Source organism: Molothrus ater, chromosome 19, assembly GCF_012460135.2.
Source record: "Molothrus ater isolate BHLD 08-10-18 breed brown headed cowbird chromosome 19, BPBGC_Mater_1.1, whole genome shotgun sequence".
NCBI classification, from domain to species: Eukaryota; Metazoa; Chordata; class Aves; order Passeriformes; family Icteridae; genus Molothrus; species Molothrus ater.
In genome coordinates this window covers 700,368-721,502 of record NC_050496.2, presented here as the reverse complement: position 1 = coordinate 721,502, position 21,135 = coordinate 700,368, and the positions used below count along the sequence as shown (strand labels likewise).

General features: G+C 59.5%; 1 protein-coding gene across 1 annotated transcript in view; it reads left to right on the top strand.

Moving 5' to 3' along the window:
- The first annotated feature begins 783 nt into the window (after positions 1-783).
- PIK3R5 (phosphoinositide-3-kinase regulatory subunit 5) overlaps positions 784-21,135 on the top strand; it is a 41,261-nt gene continuing 20,909 nt past the window's right edge. The window contains exon 1 of the mRNA XM_036394647.2: positions 784-864. The gene's annotated coding sequence lies outside the window, so the exon portion shown is untranslated. The remainder of the gene's footprint in view (positions 865-21,135) is intronic.

Genomic DNA, 21,135 nt, shown 5'->3' with positions numbered 1-21,135 from the left:
CAGAGCAGCACGTCCCAGCCTGGTGTCACCAGCCTGGGCTTGGCACTGGCACAGAGGGGCTGGGGGCTTGTCCTGCAAAGGTGACACGGGGCAGTGCAGGGAGGAAAGGAAAACAGCACACACAGGATGGAGGAACAGAGAGAGGGGGGAGAAATGGAGAGGTGGATGGATGGATGGATGGATGGATGGATGGATGGATGGATGGATGGATGGATGGATGGATGGATGGATGGATGGAGGATGGATGGAGTGGCAGGTGAAGGGTTGGAAAGGTGCAGGGATGGATGGATGGATGGATGGAAAGAAGGAGAGATTGATGGAGGGAAGGGCAGGTGGATGAATAGCAGGATGGTGGATGGATAGCACAGATGGATGAGGGGCAGAATGGCAGGAGCAAGGGGTAGAAAGAGGGGTGGATGAAGGGAAGAGTGAAGGGTGGAAGGGAAAGTGGTGATGGTGTCACGATAGATGGGTCCATGGATGGATGGACGGGGGATCCATGGATGGATGGACGGGGGGATCCATGGATGGATGGACGGGGGGATCCATGGGTGGCTGGAGGGGGGGATCCATGGATGGCTGGCTGGGTGAATGGCAGAGAGCTGGCAGCGAGGCAGGAACAGGGATGGCCGGACGGAGGGAGGGAGGCACGGAGGGCTGGGCGGGCGGAGGAAGCGGGGGCAGGGGGCAGGTGCCGGGGCACGGCCGGGGCGGGGCGGGCGCGCACATGTGCGGGGCGGATCCGCCGCCAGCCCCGCCCGCCCCGGTGCCGCCGGTGCCGCCCGGCGCGGAGCGGAGCCCGGCGAGAGCCCGGCGGGGCCGGCCGAGGATGGGCACGGAGCCCCGGCGGCAGCCGCCCCGCAGGTGGGAGAGCCGGGGGGAACCGAGACGGGGGGAACTGCACGCACCGAGCCCGGGGTGTCCGTGTGAGCGGGACAGGGGAACTGCACGCACCGAGCCCGGGGTGTCCGTGTGAGCGGGACAGGGGAACTGCACGCACCGAGCCCGGGGTGTCCGTGTGAGCGGGACAGGGGGAACTGCACGCACCGAGCCCGGGGTGTCCCTGTGACCGGGACAGGGGGAACTGCACGCACCGAGCCCGGGGTGTCCCTGTGAGCGGGACAGGGGGAACTGCACGCACCGAGCCCGGGGTGACCGTGTGAGCGGGACAGAGGGAACTGCACGCACCGAGCCCGGGGTGACCGGGGTGGGGGGCTCCGTACACCCCGTGTACATGAAGGAAGAGCTCTCTTGTATTCCCGGGGTGCCCGTGAAAGGCGCGGGTTGGGGCTTGGTGCGCTGGGCACGGCCGTGCCCGGAGGGGGCAGTGCCGCTGGCGGGGGCTCGCTGTAAATGGGGAGACAGAAAGCGGCGGCTTGCGGGGCTCGTGTGTAACTGGGGACACCTCTCAAAGCCACCAGCGGGGTGTCACTGCCCGCGCTGGGCTTTCTCTGGCACCCTTGGAGGATGTCCCTGCAGCCCGTGCCTGGCCAGGAGGAGCCGGTGTCAGCCCGGGTGGGGACAGCCCGGCTGCTGTGACTCATTTCGGGACTCTGTGTTTGTTTTTCCCCGCGTGGCCCCACGGAGCTGCCGCTCGGGGCCAGGTGTGGGGCCCTGCCCGCCCCAGGGGACCCCCGTGCCGCGGCGGGGTCCCCGGGAAATGCCGGGGGCTCTCCACTCCCCGCGCGGGGCCTTGGCAGGGCTGCGGGCAGCGAGTGACTCAGCCGGGCCCTGCAGCAGGAGCCCTGATCTGAAGGGACCCAAAGGTCACCGACCGCTCCCTCAGCTGGGGCTGGGCAGCCCGAGCGGCTGAGGTGCAGCCCCAGGGAAGGCTCTGCTTTGGCAACAGGATGTGGTTTGGGATGTGACAAGCTCGGCAGCGTCACCCCTCCAGCCCCGGGCCGTGCCCGCGCTGCCTCCCGCAGCAGCCCGTGCTGCTCGCTGTGCCTGCTGAGGGCATCTCCCACCGGGTGCTCCTGTGGCCTCCCAGTGCCACCAGTGCCACCCGGGCAGTGCCCGGCCCGGCTGCCCCAGAGCTGCTTTGGAGGTGTGAGCCCTGAGGGAGAAAAAGGCTCTGCTGATTGAAATCGCTAACGAAAGCGGGAGAAAAGAGCTTTCAGCCCTTTGTTTTGATGTTTGTGACAAGCCGGCTGCTGTCCCCAGCACCGATTGCTGTGCTCAGGGCTGGTTTCGGCCGTGCTGCTCCCGGGGCAGCGAAACTGCTCAGGCAGCTGCAGGCTGGGGCTGCTCCTGCTGCCTGCCCTGATGCTGAACAGCTGCCATTTGGTTTGTTTTCCCATTCAGGTCAATTTTCTAAATCTCGGCCCGCTGCAAACCCCAGGGATTATGCAGGATGTCAAGGCTTTGGTTTTCCTGCTGCCAGAAAGGTCTCGGTTTGGTGTTTGGGTTTTTCTCTCGTTCAAAGCACACACTCGGGTGGAGTTGTGAAGTGTTTCTGAAACCTGGTTGCAAAGTGGTTTGGAGCTCTGGGCGCTGCTCAGATTAGAGCTCAAACATAGAAAGGTGAGAAGATAAGGAGGCAGAGCCCGGCTGTGGTGGTGGCAGTGCTTCTGTCCCTCAGCCACGGTGACTGTGCGAGGTCCGAGGGCTCAGGTGATGCCGGGGGTGCTCTGCAGCTTTCCAGGTGTGCTGCAGTGGGAGCTGGATGTGAGCTCAGTGCTCCTCTGCCTTCCCTGGCCCTGTGTGGGCACCCCTGTCCTGCTCCCACAGCTCTGCAGCTGCTCAGGGCAGAGGAAAGGGCGTGGGACGTGCTGGAGGGAGCAGGTGGGGCTCTGCTGTGCCTTGGCCCGGTGAGGGGCAGCCCCACACCTCTGGCCGTGGGACGGTGCCGCTGGCTCCTCCCTCCTCCCCGTGGAGATCAGGGCATCCAGCTGGGACAGAAACCAACCAGAAGTGGCCCCGAGCGCCTTCTTGCTGAATGTGAAAATGAAGATGTGGGCTTAGCACTGAGAAAGAAGAACTGAGAGCAGTGGGAAGTGCTGGCAGAGAGGAGCAGCGGCTGCTCCAGCGGGATGAGCTGCTCTGGCAGCCCCGGCGCTGAGGGCTGCCAGCATCAGTGCTCTGCCTCTGCTGGGCACCAGGGACAGCCCAGCACAGCACGGGGACCTTGCCATGCTGCTGCTCACCCTGGAGCAGTTTCCACTTCTCTTTCTTGGGTGCCTGCTGAGCACTGGGGCTGCCCAATTTTGCATTATTATTCTGCAAGGGGAAAATTGTGCCTGAGGGTGGCACTCAGGTGAGTGGCCCAGGTGCTTTTGAGCAGCGAGAGGCTCCTTCTGTGTCTGAGCTCTGCTCCCGGCACCGGTTTGAGCTTCCAGGTGAGAGGATGGGGAGGGAGGATGAGGTTTATAATGGAAACTGCCTGGGCATCGCACTGCTGCCCACATTGCAGCTCTGTGCTTTGCTGCTTCGGGCTGGAAATGTCGCTGCCCGGAGGAAATGGGAGCTGTGGGTGCAATCCAGGCCCTGCAGTTCTTTCCCTCCCTCTCCTTTGCTCGCTTCCCTCCGAGGCTCAGGACTCCCCGTCCCTCATGTCCGGTGTGAGGACAGGTCCCACCCACCCAAAGCCATCACCGGGGCTCCAGGTGACATCTGCAACCCACGCAGGGCTGCGTCCCCTGGATTTGGGGCAGGGCTCTTTGGTGACGGGGTGCGACCCAAGGATATTCCGGGGATCCGGAGAGGGGCCGGGGCCTGTCCCCAGCGCTCCCCGTCCGCGGCTCCTGGGGGGAGCCCGGGGCGCGGCCGCAGCTCCCGAGCGCCTTTCCCAGCGCGGAGACCGAACCCCGCCGCTCCCGTCCTTCTGATCCCTCTCTGGCCGCCAATTAGCGCGACGTGAGAACTTGTCTCCCCGCTGACGCGCCCGTGTGACTCCTCAGATGCTTTAATTGCGGTGTTTTCGGCGGCCGGGTGCAGTGAAATGGTAATTGTTGTGATTGTGCGCCGGGCGGGAACTGAGAGATGCAGCTCTTTGGCGAAGCCTAATTAGGAAATAGGGACACTGTTGGGAATGGCTCTGCGATGTGGTTTTCCTAATGAAAGCCGCTGAATAGGCAGCCTTGTGATGAAGAACAGCCTCGCGAGGGCACTGCCAATTGCTCTTCTCTAGTGTTAATTTTGTATTTCCTCCCCATTGTTTCTAATACCCTCTTGGAAAAGCTTGAAGATAAAATGCTTTATTTCCTTGCGCCTCGTATCCTGTTTGGCAAGCGGCGATTGGAGCATGTGCATCTGGAATACATGAGAGGCCAGGCAGGAGCTCCTTCAGACTTGTTCATCTCTGATTTCAAGCTCTGCCACGGGAAAAAAAAAAAAGAAAAAAAAAAAAGAAAAATAAAGCAGCTTCAGCTTCGGCTGCTGGTGCAGCGGGAAGGGCCGGCAGGGATGTGCGGCTGGAGGGGAGCTGGGGCCGGGCAGCCGCAGCACAGCGATGCTCTGGGAGCCTGGGACAGGCTGGGGCTGTGCAGCCGCAGCACAGCGATGCTCTGGGAGCCTGGGACAGGCTGGGGCTGTGCAGCCGCAGCACAGCGATGCTCTGGGAGCCTGGGACAGGCTGGGGCTGTGCAGCCGCAGCACAGCGATGCTCCGGGAGCCCGCGGCTGGGCTGGTTTCACTTCAGCTCTGTTGAACCTGCAGCGCCTGAGAGCTCACCCAGATTCAGTCTCTGGCTTGGTAAAGCCGAGCCTGGAGGCCGGACCTGCCCGGGCAGCTGTGGCTGAGCGCTCCCACCTGGGCTGCTCCTTCCCGGAACGGGGCTGGAGCCCTCGGGGTGCCCGGACCGGGAAAGGCCCGCAGGTGGCTCTGGCCGGCAGACGGGAGCCGCTGGCAGAGCGAGGAGGGCACAGGACAGCGCTCCCTGGCTGTTCGGGGCAGTGCCGTGGCGCTGGGACAGCGATCGGTGACGATTCTGGGTGACAATTGTCAGTGACTGGTGCCGCAGGGGCTCTGTCTGTGTTTGTACGAGAGGTGGGGCTGCGCCTTGGCTCCCCTCGAATGCTGTTTCATTGCTCAGAATCCCCGCAGTGCCTGGGCTGGGAGCAGCTTGGGCGCCCCCAAAACGCTGCAGGTGCCGGTTTTGGGGTGGGCCGAAGCAGAAGCGAGCGGAGCTGGCAGGAGCAGCCCATGGGAGGGGCCAGGACAGGGGACACGGCCCCGGTCCCGGTCCCGGTCCCGCCGCTGGCGGCTGCTGTGTCTGGCACGAAGGGCTCGGCTCAGCCCGATGCTGTGGCTGCCCCAGCAGCTGCCGGGGGAGGATTTGCCGTGGCCGTGAGCTCTGCTGCGGGCTTTGTGTGGCTGCTCCGGCTGTTTTCCCTGCCGTGTTTGCCCGTTCCAGGCGGGGCTGTGCGGATGGGGCACGGCTGCTGCTGCTGCTGCTTCGGGAAAGGCGCCTTGCTCCGGGCCTGCAGAAGTGTTTTCATCCCTTCCACAAAGGCCTATTCTTTGTTGTCTCAAATTAGGATGAAACGCTTCCCCTTTCAGCTGCTTCCCCCGTGCTCTGTGTCTATTTAAACCCTCAGCCCAGAGGCTTCTCGGCAAACAAGCTCCCATCCTTTCAGGTGGCATTTCCCTTTTCTCATTGTTTCTGGCAGTCTGTGCATGTGAAACCCCACCAATGTTTCTTCATTCTCGGTGTCTTTGTGTTGATGGAGCTCCTAAATGGGTACACACGGGTGTGCAGCTGCCTGGGGACTCACAGCATCTCTCAGGTGTGGGGGCTTTGCTGTGGGAATGAGGGAATTCCAGCCCGGGAGAGATCCCTGCTGCTCCTCATCCAGCTGTGGGAGAGCCCTGCTGCTCCTCATCCAGCTGTGGGGGAGCCCTGCTGCTCCTCATCCAGCTGTGGGAGGTCCTGCCTGCCTGAGGCTCCCTGGATCAATTAGCTGGGTTGCAATCAAAGCCAACAAGGTCAAAGTTCCCCGAGGGCTGCTCATTAACTGGGAATTGTCCCCAGGCTGGTCTGGTCTCCATGCCAGAGGCTGCTACCTTGGGGAACTCCAGGGTGTGGAGCAATGGCTGCGAACACAAACCCCACTTTTATGGCCTGGGAACTCCATGGCCCTGAGCTGTCAGATCCTGGAGCTGGTTTAGAAGTGATGGAGGATATTGAGCATTAAACACGGTCCCACCTGCTCCAGGTGGGCTCCAAGCAGGGATCACCATGAGGGTGGTGCTTTAGGCTGAAGGAGCAGCCTTTGGAAATGGGGTGTCCACATCACTGTCAGCTCAGCTCCCAGGAAAAGGGCTGGCATGATCAGGGCTGGCATGAAGGGCTGCTCAGCTCCTGGGAACAGGGCTGGGATGAAGCAGGGCTGGCATGAAGGGCTGCTCAGCTCCCAGGAACAGGGCTGGGATGAAGCAGGGCTGGCATGAAGGGCTGCTCAGCTCCCAGGAACAGGGCTGGCATGAAGGTGCCCTTTTCCTGCCCCTTTTGGAGAAAAGCCCCTGTGCCAGGAAGCTCCAGTCCATCCTGGGAGGACCCGGGGCTGGAAGTTGCTGTGCTGAGCTCCCTGCTCCTGTTCTGGGTGCCTGGGGGGATTTGGGAGCTTGCCCTGAGGTCAGGGCTGTGCCAGCCTGGCTGGAGGCTCTTCAGGGCTGGGCTGCTCTTGGTGTCACCTGTGGCTGTGGTGTCACCTCCAGATGAGTCCCTGAGCTGGGGAGAGGGGACAGAGAGTCATGGCCGGGTTCTTCACGTGGAGAAGGGGGCACCTCTTGCCTCGTGCTCTCCATGGATTTTGGGCTGCCTGGGTCCCTCCTTTGGAGACTTCCTTCCTTCCTTCCTTCCTTCCTTCCTTCCTTCCTTCCTTCCTTCCTTCCTTCCTTCCTTCCTTCCTTCCTTCCTTCCTTCCTTCCTTTCCTTCCTTTCCTTCCTTTCCTTCCTTTCCTTCCTTTCCTTCCTTTCCTTCCTTTCCTTCCTTTCCTTCCTTTCCTTCCTTTCCTTCCTTTCCTTCCTTCCTTCCTTCCTTCCTTCCTTCCTTCCTTCCTTCCTTCCTTCCTTCCTTCCTTCCTTCCTTCCTTCCTTCCTTCCTTCCTTCCTTCCTTCCTTCCTTCCTTCCTTCCTTCCTTCCTTCCTTCCTTCCTTCCTTCTTTCCCTCCCTCCCTCCCTCCCTCCCTCCCCTGGCTGGCACGGGGGTGCTGTGGCTGTACCCCCCAGGTGGGGCTCACACCCTCCTGGCAGGTCTGTGACATCCAGCCTGGCCTGAGTGCGATGGGGACAGAAATGTCCCTGCCACCATCTGTCCTCGTGGTGCTGCAGCCAGCGGTGCTGGGAGCAATCTGCAGGGTTTGGGCAACCAAGCCAGGGACTGAAAAGGCTCCTGGGTTCCCAGCAGGGCCTCCACAATGGCAGGAAGCAACTTCTAAAGCTTCCTTTGGATACACAGGGCCTTGGGGGAAAGATTTACTTGCTTGTTTATGCTGGAAGTTAATCTGTTTAGTGGGTTTGGCATTAGAGCTCACAAAAAGCCCTCAGAAATGGTCACGCTGCTTGTTTGTAGGTTTGTCTCTCACTTACTCTGTGTCACAGCTGGAGGAGTTAAGCAGAGCCAGATCCAATTGAAAGCTCACATGTAAACTTGTTTTTCCAAATAGCCAGGAGGAATTGGGATCAGCTCCTGCACAGGAGGGAGCTACAAGGGGAGGGCAGTGGGGCAGGGATTGGGGTCCCCTCTGGGAGGGACCCCTGTGCCACCTGGGATGGCCCCTGGCCCCATGCAGGCTCAGAGATGTTTATTGTATAGGAAAAACCCACCAGACCCAACCCTGGCCCTCCCCTGAGCCAGGGGGGCAGAGTCAGGAGCCACAGGACATTTGTGGGGACAGGAACCTGGGAAGGGTTTGGAGGGGCAGGGCTGGCTCAGGGGAGCACAGGATGGTGAGGAGCTGCTCTCCTGGTGTGGCAGTGTTGGTGTTTCCCTGTGCTCTGGAGGTGACAGTGCCACCCACACACGTCCTTGCACAGTGAGAAGGGATTTTCCCAGGGATGGCCACAGAAGGGCCCCGTGTGGGGCAGCTGCTGGGGGGATGTGCTGGGACCCTCCTGATCCCAGCCTGAACACAGCCAGGGTTGCACCAGCTCTGCCCTGTGAGTGGGGTCAGACCCCCCTCCCAGCAGGGATTGCCCTTGTGTCTGTCCCTGGAGTGCTGGCAGGGGTCCCTGGCCCCTGCTGAGTCCCTCAGTTCCTCCTCAGCACCAACAGCTCAGGCTGCTGCTGCACTTTGGGAAGCACCTTTTTTCCCTCTCTGAATGATGCACTTGCTGAATTTTTTATCTTTCCCCTGTGGCACACAGGAACTCCTGTGCTGAGCTCCCACCTCCCCTGGAGAGGAGCCCTGGGGCTTCCATGCCACCCTGCTGGGGACACCCAGCTCCTGTCAGGCTGTGCCCACACCAGGCTGTCCCCAGCCCCGCTCCTGGGTCTCACCTGGAGCCAGGACTGCCTGTGATGTGCGGTGGAACTTCAGCCTCCCCTGCGCTGACAATGACTGCTAGAGGCTAAAATTAACTCTTGCATCATGTGGCCAGGGGTTTTCAGAATTGCTGCCAGGAACAAGAGCATTTCCTCTCTGAAAACCGAGCTATAAAACTGGGCAGCTCTTACTCACATCAGATCTGTGTCATTTCTGTTGCCCTTGGGGTTTTTGAGGAGGAGAGCAGAGCTGGCTGAGCTCTGCCAAACTCCCAGAGCCCAGGGGTGGGGATGGGGTGCTGATGCCCTGGGTGCCCTCTCCATCCCATCCAGGCTGGGAGTGCTGATGCCCTGGGTGCCCTCTCCATCCCATCCAGGCTGGGGATGCTGATGCCCTGGGTGCCCTCTCCATCCCCATCCAGGCTGGGGGTGCTGATGCCCTGGGTGCCCTCTCCATCCCATCCAGGCTGGGGGTGCTGATGCCCTGGGTGCCCTCTCCATCCCATCCAGGCTGGGGGTGCTGATGCCCTGGGTGGCCCCTCCATCCCATCCAGGCTGGGGGTGCTGATGCCCTGGGTGGCCCCTCCATCCCATCCAGGCTGGCTGTTGGAGGCAATGGCTCCTGTTCCTGGACAGACCCAGAGCCACCACAGGGCTCCCCAGCAGAGCAGAGAGATGATGGGGCGCTCCAAAGTCACTGCATGGTTTATTGGTTTTCCTCTCTTGGGCTCCATTGTTTTTTGGGGCTCAGGATGATAACCCTGCAGTTTCTGGTGCTGTAAGGAACAGGACACCAGCAGTGTTGGCTGGGCAGAAGTTCACAAAGGTTTCAGGCTGGAGAGGGTTCCTGCCAGCCCCAGCCGTGAATAAACTCAGGGAGCACCTGGCCAGCCCCAGCCAGCTCTGGACAGCCTCACTCAGCTGCATCCCCGTGGAGATCAATATTCTGTGGGGCAGCAAGGGCACTTTCCTTCTTTAGCTGCTGCTGAGCGAGGACTTTAAGCCCCCAGCGGTTTCTCCCTCTGAGCAGCTGTGCTCTGGGGAGTTTTTGGAGGGGAACTGGGTTTTCCTGATGAATGCCCTCCTCTGCAAGCCCCGAGGACTTGGTCCCCCTGAGAAAGTCGATTTCCCCCCTTGTTCAGGGGGATGGGAGCCCTTAGCAGTGGCAGACCTTGTGTGCTGCTCCCCCAGTAACTCCCAACCAGGTGTGAATTCTGGGCCTTGTGTTCTGGCCCTGGAACTGCTGGGATGCTCTCCGTGCTAATTAATGCTCTGTAATTCCAGTGCTCAGGACAGTCCCTCTGAAATCACCTCTCTGGGGTGCCTCTCTGGGGATGAGCTCCAGAAGGAACTTGGAAATAGTTCCAGAAGGAACTTGTAAAGAGTGAATGAGGCCCGAGCCACCTCTGGTGTGCTGGAGAAAGCTTCTGCTAACGGGGCTTGATCCCCCTGGGGAAGGGATGCAGGAGACCTTTCCCTCTACACCAGGATGGAATTTCCATCGTGGCAGCAGAAATCCAGGCTTTGGTGGCTGCAGGGACAGAAGTGATGATTGAGTGTGCCCCAGAGTGGAGAGCAGGACAGGAGTGATGACTGAGTGTGCCCCAGAGTGGAGAGCAGGACAGGAGTGATGATTGAGTGTGCCCCAGAGTGGAGAGAGGACAGCAGTGATGACTGAAACTCCTCCAGAGTGGAGAGAGGACAGCAGTGATGACTGAGTGTGCCCCAGAGTGGAGAGGGGACAGGAGTGATGACTGAGTGTGCCCCAGAGTGGAGAGAGGACAACAGTGATGACTGAGTGTGCCCCAGAGTGGAGAGAGGACAGCAGTGATGACTGAAACTCCTCCAGAGTGGAGAGAGGACAGCAGTGATGACCGAGTCCCCTCCAGAGTGGAGAGAGGACAGGAGTGATGACTGAGTCTGCTCCAGAGTGGAGAGGGGACAGGAGTGATGATTGAGTGTGCTCCAGAGTGGAGAGAGAACAGGAGTGATGACTGAGTGTGCTCCAGAGTGGAGAGAGGATAGGAGTGATGATTGAGTGTGTCCCAGAGTGGAGAGAGGACAGCAGTGATGACTGAGTGTGCCCCAGAGTGGAGAGAGGACAGGAGTGATGATTGAGTCCCCTCCAGAGTGGAGAGGGGACAACAGTGATGACTGAGTGTGCCCCAGAGTGGAGAGGGGACAGCAGTGATGACCGAGTCCCCTCCAGAGTGGAGAGGGGACAGCAGTGATGACCGAGTCCCCTCCAGAGTGGAGAGAGGACAGCAGTGATGACTGAGTCCCCTCCAGAGTGGAGGGCAGAGCCCTCGTGCTGAGCAAAGGGCGCAGGCTCTGGTGATGGAGGGTGGGAGGACCCTTCTCCCCGGCTCTGGCAGCAGCTGCTGAGGATGGAGCTGTTCTTTCAGTCCAGGTGGGCACACACAGGGAGGGAGGAGAGGCTCTCCTGGCTCTGCTGCTGCTGCCTGGGGGGAGCTGACCCCTCAAACCAGGGGGGAAGGCCCAGGACTGCCCAGCTGTGCCATCCTTTGGGAGAGTCCAAAGTCCTGGCTTGGCCCTGGAGCTGCTTTCCTGCCCCTCCCTGCCCAGCCCTCCATGCCCACGTGCCCTGCTGGGGTATCTGGTGGCTGCCAGGGGCAGCCTGGTCGTTTCTGCCCCATCATTTGTGTCTGGGCTTTATTTCAGGGGCAGCCTGGTTGTTTCTGCCCCATCATTTGTGTCTGGGCTTTATTTCAGGGGCAGCCTGGTCGTTTCTGCCCCATCATTTGTGTCTGGGCTTTATTTCTGTGTTTCCTTGCTCTGGACTGTTGATGTTCCTGGAACTGCTCGCCCCAAAGCAGGGCCCTGTGCAGTGCCAGCCCTGCAGCGTGGCCAGAGCTGCCCCTCGGATGTGGCAGGAGCCTGAAATCCTCTCCAGGATAGGAAAGGGCGCCACAACTTCCCCCTGGCCCCGAGCACTTCTCCTTTTGGGGCAGCACACGGAAGGTGGGGTAAGAAGATCTCTGAAATTGCAGAAGTGTGGGTTGCTCTTGGAAACAGGGCCCAGCCACGGCTGGGGAGGGGGATCTGGGTGGGATGGATTTGGGATCTGGGTGGGATGGATTTGGGATCTGGGTGGGGATGGATTTGGGATCCAGCTCCGGGCCCAGGGCTTCCTCCTCAGCTGGGAAGTGTTGGAATGGCAGGAGAGCCCGGCACAGGGGGCTGCTGGCTCTGGGGAGTTCCCTTCTCCTGTTTTTCCACCCTTGGGAAGCACCATCCCATGTCCCTGCTCACCCATGGGTCGGTTTGGATCCCGTGCAGTGCTGCTGGGGTTTCCACAGGAGTATTCCCACCTCGGGAAGATTGTCTGGTGCTGCTCAGCCCCCAGCCTGTGCTCCTGGGGATGCTCTTGGCCGCTCCACTGAGGCTGCCGGGCTTTTGGCTGGAATTTTCTTTGACCTCATTTGGTTACCCAGCCCTACGTGCTCAGCACTAGGGCAAAACATCCCAGGGAAAGGAGCTTATGCAAAAACACCCAGAGCATTTCCAGAGACACAAAGGACTTTCCAAGGTCACACCACAGATTCTGAGCCTGGGAACAACTCCCCAGGCCAGCCGAGGGGGATGAGGAGGAGGAGTTGGACCTGTGGGGGAGAGCAGCAGCAGTTTGGGACATGCTGTGGATGACTGGGGGGGTCACCTTGTCCCTGTGAGCTCTGGGGTCCCACAGCAGCACTGCCCCGAGCCTGGGCTGGGCTGGGGCTCCTGCTGCAGCTGCTGGGGCTTTGGGGGCCTGCGGGAAGGGAGAAGGAGCAGGGGAGCAGCCCCAGCCCCAGCCCCTGCCCGAGCCCCCTGCCCCAGCCCTGCCCCAGCCCTGCCCCTGCCAGGTGTTGTCCAGCTGCTCAGAGGTGCTGGGAGGGGCTGCAGGGAAGCTGGCAGTGTGTGAGGAGAGGAGGTGCCAGCACAGGGAAGTGCCAGTGAGGGCTGGCAGCGGGCACGGGCAGAGTGGAGCCATCCTGAGTGGCACAAGAGCCGCTGCAGCCCCTCTGTGCCCTGCCCACGTCCCCAGGGGTGGCCCTGGCACCTCGGGTGAGTTTCCTTTTCTCTCAGCTCTTCTCAGCCCTTTCTCCTGCCAGGGGCATGGTGGAGCAGCAGATCCATGGCTGGGGCCAGAGGCACGAGCACAGCTTGGGATGGGATGGGGATGGGATGGGATGGGATGGGATGGAGGATCAGGGTCAGCAGCAGTAAGGGACAAATGCTGGATCCCTTTGAGGCAGATTTAACCCCAAATCTCCTGCTTCTGCTGGACCCCTTAGGGCTGAGTCCTTCTCTGCCAGGTGATGCCTTGTTCTGGGGGTGAGGAGCTCCTCCAGCTTGGGGGGATCCTAAAGCCCCGTGTTTCAAAGAGTTTGTTGGGATTTTCCCTCCCCCAGCTCTATCTGCAACGGCTGCGCTTGGGACCAGCCCTTTGAAGCCTTAATTGCAATTATGAATCTTCCTCTGTTCCCAGGTCTCCCCTAATTGGCTTCCTGTGCAAACTTGAGAGCTGCTGAGAGCAGGGCTGGGCTCTGGGAGGGAGCTGCTGTTTGTGATGGAGCTGCTCTCTGGGGCTCTGAGCCCACTCAGGGCAGGCCCTGCCTGCTGCTGTGCCCAGATGCTCACAAGGGTGGCATTATGGCCAGCCTAAGCTGATTTACATGCTTGCATTTGCAAAGTGCTAATCTAGTGGGATGGTTTTTCTTTCCCCCTCCTCTCCTTTTCTTTTCAGCCCCCTCTAATCTCCTGCTCTCCCTGCCAGGTTCCCAGCTCCTTTGGCTGGAATGGGCCCCAGCTAAATCCTTTATCTGTCTGTTTGGCAGCCCCGGGTGCAGTAGTTAGCAAACGAGTGACACTTTTCCTGGCTCATTAATTAGATTTACTGAGCTGAGCGCTTGCTGCAGCAGCAGGGCTCTGGACAAGGCAGTTCTGTATTTTGTTTCTGAGAAATTTGGGATTTAAAAAAAAAAAAACAACAAAACAACAAAACAAAACAAAGCAGTTCCAGGGCAGTTCTGGTCCCAGTGGTCAAATCCACAGCTCCCCTGCTTGCAGTGCTGCTGGGAACACGTGGTGTTCTCGTGTGCAGCTTTATTTCTGCAATTTGCTGCTGCATGGGCACTTCTGGCTCTGTGTCATTGTTCTGCTGCTCAGAGACTTTGAGCATGGGTGGCTGGGTGCCCGTGGCAGGATGTCTTGGTTAAGGCAAGTGGTTCTTGTGGGTTAGAAATAACCTCGGTGAAGAATTAGGATGTTTTATTATAAAAACGCTTTTTTGGCATGTCCTGCTCTGCCAGGTTTATAAATGGGATTGAGAAGATTACAGTAGGAGATAAAAGTGAGAGGATGTAAGAAAGTTCTGCTTCACTTTTACCTTTGCAGCTGAGGGACTTTGCTGAGCAGGAGCCTCGGCCACTCCTGCTGGAGGGGAAACTGAGGCACAGAGAGGTCTCACCCAACTCTGGGCTTTGATCATGGACTTGTAGGTCCCTCTGGGAGCTCTGGACAGCAGCAGCCTGTGTTGTATTCCTTTAGGGGTGAGTGCTGGGTCCTTGTCCCCCCTTGCTGGGCACTGGGACACCCGGGGAGCCTGGGGGATGCTCCTGGTGCTGCTGAGTCACAGATGGAGCTGGGGCAGGGACAAACCCAACAACTCTTTAAACATGGAACTTTAGGGTGCCCCTCAAGCTGAAAGAGCTCCTCGCTCCCAGAACACTGCGGGCAGGTCACTGATTTCAGTTTTGGATGTTTGTGCCAAGCAGCGAAGTGCCCGGCACAGGAGGAGCTCCCACGCTGCCCCCGGGTGTGCTGACAGAACTGCAGCGGCTCTGGGAAGGAGCTCTGGGGTCTCGGAGCTGGGGAGGAGAGCAGAAACACCAGAGAGGTGTCCCAGGGCTGGGGAGGAGAGCAGAAACACCAGAGAGGTGTCCCAGGGCTGGGGAGGAGAGCAGAAACACCAGAGAGGTGTCCCAGGGCTGGGGAGGAGAGCAGAAACACCAGAGAGGGGTCTCGGAGCTGGGGAGGAGAGCAGAAACACCAGAGAGGGGTCTCGGAGCTGGGGAGGAGAGCAGAAACACCAGAGAGGTGTCCCAGGGCTGGGGAGGAGAGCAGAAACACGGGCGCGGTGTCTCAGAGCAGGCACCGAGGGCACTTTGCCCTTCTCCCCGTGGGAGCTGCCCTCCAGAGCAGCAGTGAGCGTTCATCCAGCGCGGAGCCACCGCTGGGACAGCGAATTGCCACTAATTGGCTGCCCCTAATCGCGCAGGGGCCAGGCCGGCTAATTAGCGGTGTCTTTACACCTCCCGTGTTAATTTGGAGAGCGCGGGGCATTCCCGAGGGAGCTGGGACCCCCATCAGCTCCGGTGTCCTTTGATCCCTGCCGGGGGCAGCCGGGAGCTCCAGTAAAATAACCCACCGGCCTGAGCTCTGGTAAAATAACCCACCCGGTAAAATAACCCACCGGCCTGAGCTCTGGTAAAATAACCCACCCAGTAAAATAACCCACCGGCCTGAGCTCTGGTAAAATAACCCACCCAGTAAAATAACCCACCCGGTAAAATAACCCATCAGCCTGAGCTCTGGTAAAATAACCCACTCGGTGAAATAACCCACCCGGTAAAATAACCCACCGGCCTGAGCTCTGGTAAAATAACCCACCCAGTAAAATAACCCACCCGGTAAAATAACCCACCGGCCTGAGCTCTGGTAAAATAACCCACCCAGTGAAATAACCCACCGGCCTGAGCTCCCCAGGGAGGAGACCCCAGCCCCTCTCTGGTCTCTGCCCAGGGCAGAAGCTCTGCCTCCTGTGCAGGGGTTGCTGAGGTTCCCCACTCTGAGCCAGGGGTTTCACCTGCCCTCACACGGGGTTAAAGGCTGTTCCTGGTCTCAGGGAGCCACCAGTGTTTCCACAGGGAGTGGAAATGAGTGACTGGGAGCTCTGGAGACACAGGAGCAGTTGGAGCTCCAGGTTTGGGATGTCTCAGGGATGCTGCAGGAGGGCAGGAACCCTCCTTGGGGGCAGGTGAAACACCTGGGTCCCACTGCTCCCAGGGAGGGCTGGCCTGCTGAGGGTCTGCTCTGTGCTGTGTGAATCTAAACTGGTGTGTGGAGCAAAATGTCTCTGTTGATCAGGAATGAGAAGTTTCATTTTTTTTCTGGCTCAATTTTTGCTTTTTGAATCACAGGCAGATGAGGGCAAACACTGTTTTGAGATGATGAGTTGCATGGTTTTGTTCTGACTCCTTGAGACTCTCCACCTCTCTCCTTGTGCACCCTCTGGGCAGATTGATTTCTTTGGCATCCTCTCCATTCACTGAGGAATTCCCTCACCTCAGAAAAGTTTCTTGGATTATTTTACTCTTTTTGCTGAGTCTCTTGCAGCCCTTTCTCCCAAGGTTTTGCTCCTCCTGTGGTTCAGTTTGCATCTTTGGTTGCACACCCTCGGGACAGCTCAGTCCTAAATTGGGGGTCATGCATCTCGGTTATCACCAGGGCTGTTCCTGTGGAGGGATGGAGCAGAGGTGCCCCCTTGGCAGCTGGTTTGTGATGCTGGGAGCCCCCACGGGCTTGTTTCACACCGGGGGTGCTGTGAGTCCTGCTCCTGATGCTACAGCAGCCTCTCTGTGCCTTTATCAGCTGGAGAACAGCACATCCCAGAGCCAAGGGCAGCTGGGGTGGGCAGTGCTGGGACCCTGCTCCCGATATTTTGGATTTTTTCCTTTCTTTCAGTGGAGCCTTTATCTCCAAATCTCCCCAAAAGGTGGTTGCTCTTTGGAGCTGTTGTTGCTCGTTTTCACTCTCGGGTTTATTTTTTGGCGTTCACAGATCCTTCACCTCCTGAGCCCAGCCTTAAGCTGTGGCTGCTAATGCAGGTAATCCTGGGGCTGGGATTTGGGAAATCCCATTGAATAACCCCTTGGCAGCGACACCCGGGGCTGGGATGGAGGGCTTTGAGTGGGGCTGACTCGTCTTAGGCTGTTCTGAGCCCCTGTGGGTTTCCTGCTCTGATCCCGGGGCCGGGAGGGGCCGGCGATGAAACCGCAGGTGCTGAGGGGGCACAGCGCTGCCTCTGCGGGCTGGGGCTGGGCCCGAGCCCCTCCTCTGCCCTCTGCAGCTCCCACAGCACGGTCAGCCCTGCCCTGCCGCGGATCTGGGGCTTGCTGGGTGCCCTTGCTTGGGGCTACAAGATGCTGGGTACGGGGGGAGCAGGCAGCCAGCCCTGGGTGTGACACTGGTGCTGCTGCTGGCACAGGGGAGCAGGCAGCCAGCCCTGGGTGTGACACTGGTGCTGCCGTGCCCCTGTAGTATCATGTTCTGTAAGTGCTGTTTGACACTCGTTCTGTAAGTGCTGTTTGACACTCGGAGCACTCCGAAACTGCTTTGCACGTTAGTTAGGTGCTTTCCCTGCCCCGCGGTGGGAGCCTCTCCTGCAGCCCAGCTCTCAGAGACAGCGAGAGCAGGAGCTGATCTCTGGCTCTGGGGGAGCTCTGCAGTTGGGGCTCTTTGAGAGCTCCCCAGTTCTCACATTTCTGGTGTAAATGAGGAATTGCAGTTCAGAAAGGCTGCCTGGGTAGGGCTTGCTCCTGTTCTTTCTCCCAAGGCTGGCACCTCTCCTCTTCCCAAAACACCATTTCCCACTCATAAGTCAGGATTTCGTTTCCTCCTGTGAGCAGCAGGATGTCCCGTGTTGTTCCTGCCCCTCAGCACCATTATCCTGCAGGCACAGGCACTCTCGTTATTCCAGAAGTAAATTTTCTTCTTGTGTCAGGAGTTTTATCTTCTGCTTTGAGATGAAATCACTGCCTCAGGCGCTCTTTGGGAGCGATTCCCTGTGTTCCTCCTCTGCTGCCTCTTCCCCCGTTGGCTCAGGGAGTGGGGACTCGCTGGAGTGAGGGTTCACAGACAGGGAGGGAATGTCCCTCACGGTCCCTGCTGTATGTCCTCACCCTCAGTGTCACAGCAGCCCGTGCCCCGGCCCTGTTTGAGCCGGGCTTTGGATGGCACAGCCTCCTCTGCAGGCACCCTGGGAGGATGTTTGTCAACCCAGCTGCCTCGCGGATCCCCTGGTACCCTGCCTTGCTGTGGTTTCAGCAAACATCTTATCAGCCTCATCTCCTGCTCCGTGCAGCGCTCTCACTCGCTCACAAACACCGGGGTGAAGTTTTTCTTGAAAATCGCAGCTTTCTCCCCACACTGCCCCGTGCCCCATAAAGGCTTCCTCCAGCTGCTCCCTCCCTCCCTCGCTCCGGCTTTCTATCTTTGGCTCCTCTGCGAGGTGGAGGGGAGGCAGCAAAACCTTGCAAGCAAACAGCTGAAACCCAAGGTTTTCTTCTGTAATCTAAGAAAAACAGTTTCACTGGAGGAGCAGGCACCAGGCACGTGCTGCTGCACTGCTGGGCTCAGCTCAGTGTCCAGGGCCCAGCTCGGTGTCCCGGGGCCCAGCTCGGTGTCCTGGGGCCCAGCTCGGTGTCCAGGGCCCAGCTCGGTGTCCAGGGCCCAGCTCGGTGTCCAGGGGCCCAGCTCAGTGCCCGGGGCCCAGCTCGGTGTCCAGGGCCCAGCTCGGTGTCCCGGGGCCCAGCTCGGTGTCCAGGGCCCAGCTCGGTGTCCAGGGGCCCAGCTCAGTTCCCGGGGCCCAGCTCGGTGTCCAGGGCCCAGCTCGGTGTCCCGGGGCCCAGCTCCATGTCCAGGGCCCAGCTCGGTGTCCGGGGCCCAGCTCGGTGTCCGGGGCCCAGCTCGGTGTCCAGGGCACAGCTCCATGTCCAGGGCCCAGCTCGGTGTCCAGGGCCCAGCTCGATGTCCGGGGCCCAGCTCGGTGTCCCGGGGCCCAGCTCGGTGTCCAGGGCCCAGCTCGGTGTCCAGGGCCCAGCTCGGTGTCCCGGGGCCCAGCTCGGTGTCCAGGGCACAGCTCCATGTCCAGGGGCCCAGCTCGGTGTCCAGGGGCCCAGCTCCATGTCCAGGGTTCCAGCTCCATGTCCAGGGCCCAGCTCCATGTCCAGCCCTTCCTCTGCTGTGAGGATCTCCCAGAGCTCCTGTTCTGCCCCCCCAGGATGAGCTGGTGGAGGCAGAGAGCTGCGCTGGAGCTCAGAGGAGCTGGTGATCCCTCCTTTCTGAGGATCTCACCTTGAAAACATCGCTGGCTAGGATTCCTTTGCTTTAGACCAAATGATTTTCCTTCTGCAGCATCAACCCAAGCTCCTGCTTCCTTCAGCTTCATCGGGCTCCTTGTTCTGGCTCCCCTGGTGCCCAAACCCCTCCGGGTGCTGAGCCACATCCAGGCACCAACCCAGGTGAGGCATCCGTGTCCCTGCACTCCCTGCCACTGTTCCCAAACCTGTGCAGTGCGTTCAAAGCTGCTCCCGCGGGCCCAGGGCTTTGTTTTTCCTCTCCTGTTTCCTGCTCAGGATGCTCAGCCCCAGAACAATTGGGGCAGGAAAGGGCGTTGTCCTGGCCCGAGGGTACCCGCGGGTTTCCAGGTGCCGGGGGAGCTGCAGGACCCCTTCTGGAAGGTCCTTGGCAGCTCCTTGGCAGCTCCTTTCTGTCCCCAGGTGATGTTGGTGGGCTTGGCCGCGGGAGGGGAGATCCTGGCTCGCTCCGTGTCTGCCTGGCCCTGCTCTCCTGGCTTTTGGAGCCTTTCCTGCCAGGGCTGGTGGAGCCCCCAGGCTCCAGGGATTGCTGTGCTGGGGGGTCAGAGGGGTCCTGCAGGGGGGTCTGATCCTCTCCACTGCTTCATTTTGGCTCTTTGAGCTCTCCCCTCTGGTCCTGGGCTCCACCACTGCAGAGGGAGCTCAGAGGAGTCCCCTGGGTGTTGGAGATGGGGCTCGGGTGGACCTCAGCCCAAGAGAAGGGATTGTCCGTGCTGGAAAGGCAGCTCTGTACCCTGTCCCAGCCCTGCAGAGCTGCTGGTGTCACCTTGGCTCCCGAGGCACCTTCTGCTCCTGGGCATGGAGCAGATCCTGAGCAGCAGCAAAGCCCTGGCAGGGAAAGGTCCCAGGGCACGGAGGCAAGTGGGGAACCCCAGCGGGTCCCAGCTGAGTGGAAAGTCCTTGTCAGGGAGCTGTGATGCCCCAAGGCTTTCCCATGACCTCTTGTGGCTTCACAGCTCAGCAGCAAAAGATGGGTTTTGTTGATAATTCTCTTTCATACTGTTTCAAAACTATTTTTTTTTTTTGTTTTTAAAAACCTTTTGCCTCAAGCAGGACAAGGGAAAATCTAAAACCAGTAGGTCAGCAGGATCCCACCTCCCACCACAGGGTAAATGTTTACTAGGTTGGTGTTAATTAACAGAAATATTTAATTTGTCTGCTCACCTTTGTGTCCCACAGAGTTGAATGAAGCCTCTTAACTAAGCAATCCTGGCTGGAAATTCCCCAAGGGTCTGGCACCCATGCAAGGACAACTTCACAGATAATCTTGGGATACTTCCCAAGCTGAGCTTTGGTGTGCTGGGCCTTCCCTCACTCACTTTAATCAGTGTTTTTTAAGAAAATAATTTGTGATTTATGATAATAATTAATACTAAATAATTTTAAAGATAAATATTTTACAATAATTAATTATTATAAATTGCCCTTTTGGACACTCACACCTTCAGAGGGGATGGGTTCAACCTTGCCCTGAGCCCTGACTCTGGGAATTGTGGGCACCTATTGAAAATAGGACAAAGCCTTGGGGCAGGTGGGTTTCTCTGAGGACTTGAGGCTCTTAAACCCAGGCACTGTCCCTGCTGCGTGGAGAGGGCTGGGCCATCACTGGGGCGGTGCCACGTGGAGCTGCTCAACACCCTCACAAAAAGCAAGGCATTTTCCAAACCCTTGACCTCAGCACTTGTTTTTCTTGGTCTTCTCAAGATGCTTAACAGGGCTCCTGAAAGTCAGATTGTGTTCTCCAGAGCTGTCCTCTGTCACCGTGCTCAGCGTGGGTGGCAAGGAGGGGACAGCAGCAAAGTTTCTGCTGCGTTGTGGTGGACGGAGCCAGGCCTTTCCCACGGGAAATGCTTCCATAAGCACTGCCCTGGGAGAGGAGGCCCAGGCTGCTGTGTGGTCCGTGGCACAGCAGGAAGAGTGCGTTCTGTGGTGTGAAAGTGGCAGCAGTGTCAGGGGGGGTTTCATTTCACATTCCCTCCCGTTGTGTGCCAAGGCACGCGGGAAGGGATGTGGGGTTGGTGTGGGGTGAGGAGCCCGTCCCCCCCGAGGACTGAGCTGGTTTTTGAGCTGGCTGTTGCAGGGGTGTCTGTGAGTCACCCTGGGCTCTTACTCACTGCCTTTCTCCTGCCTCCAGCCTGGCCGAGGGCTGGGCTCCATTTCCGCGCTCCCTCGCGGTGCCGTGGTGCTCCTTGGTGCTCCTTGGTGCTCCTGGCACCGGGCACAGGTAAAGGTTCTGCTGCAGGGCCTGGTTCAGGCTCTGGCAGTGAGGAGGAGCCCAGGAGCCCCTCTGGGGTGAGGGGAGGGAGGGCACTGGGCAGATCAGTGGCACTCAGGGTGTTTGCTGTCACCTCCAGGGAGCTGCTGGTGCTTCTCTCTGGGGCAGGGGCAGGGCGGGAGGTTTCTCCCTGCACTCCCAGGGAGCTCCAGCAGCCAGGCTCAGCTCTCCTGAGCCCTTCCAAGGAGCTGCTGGCAGTGGAGGCTGGGTGGAGGTGGCTGTGCTGGGGACACAGGGCAGGGAGGGCTCTGGAGCATCTGCCCAGGTCACA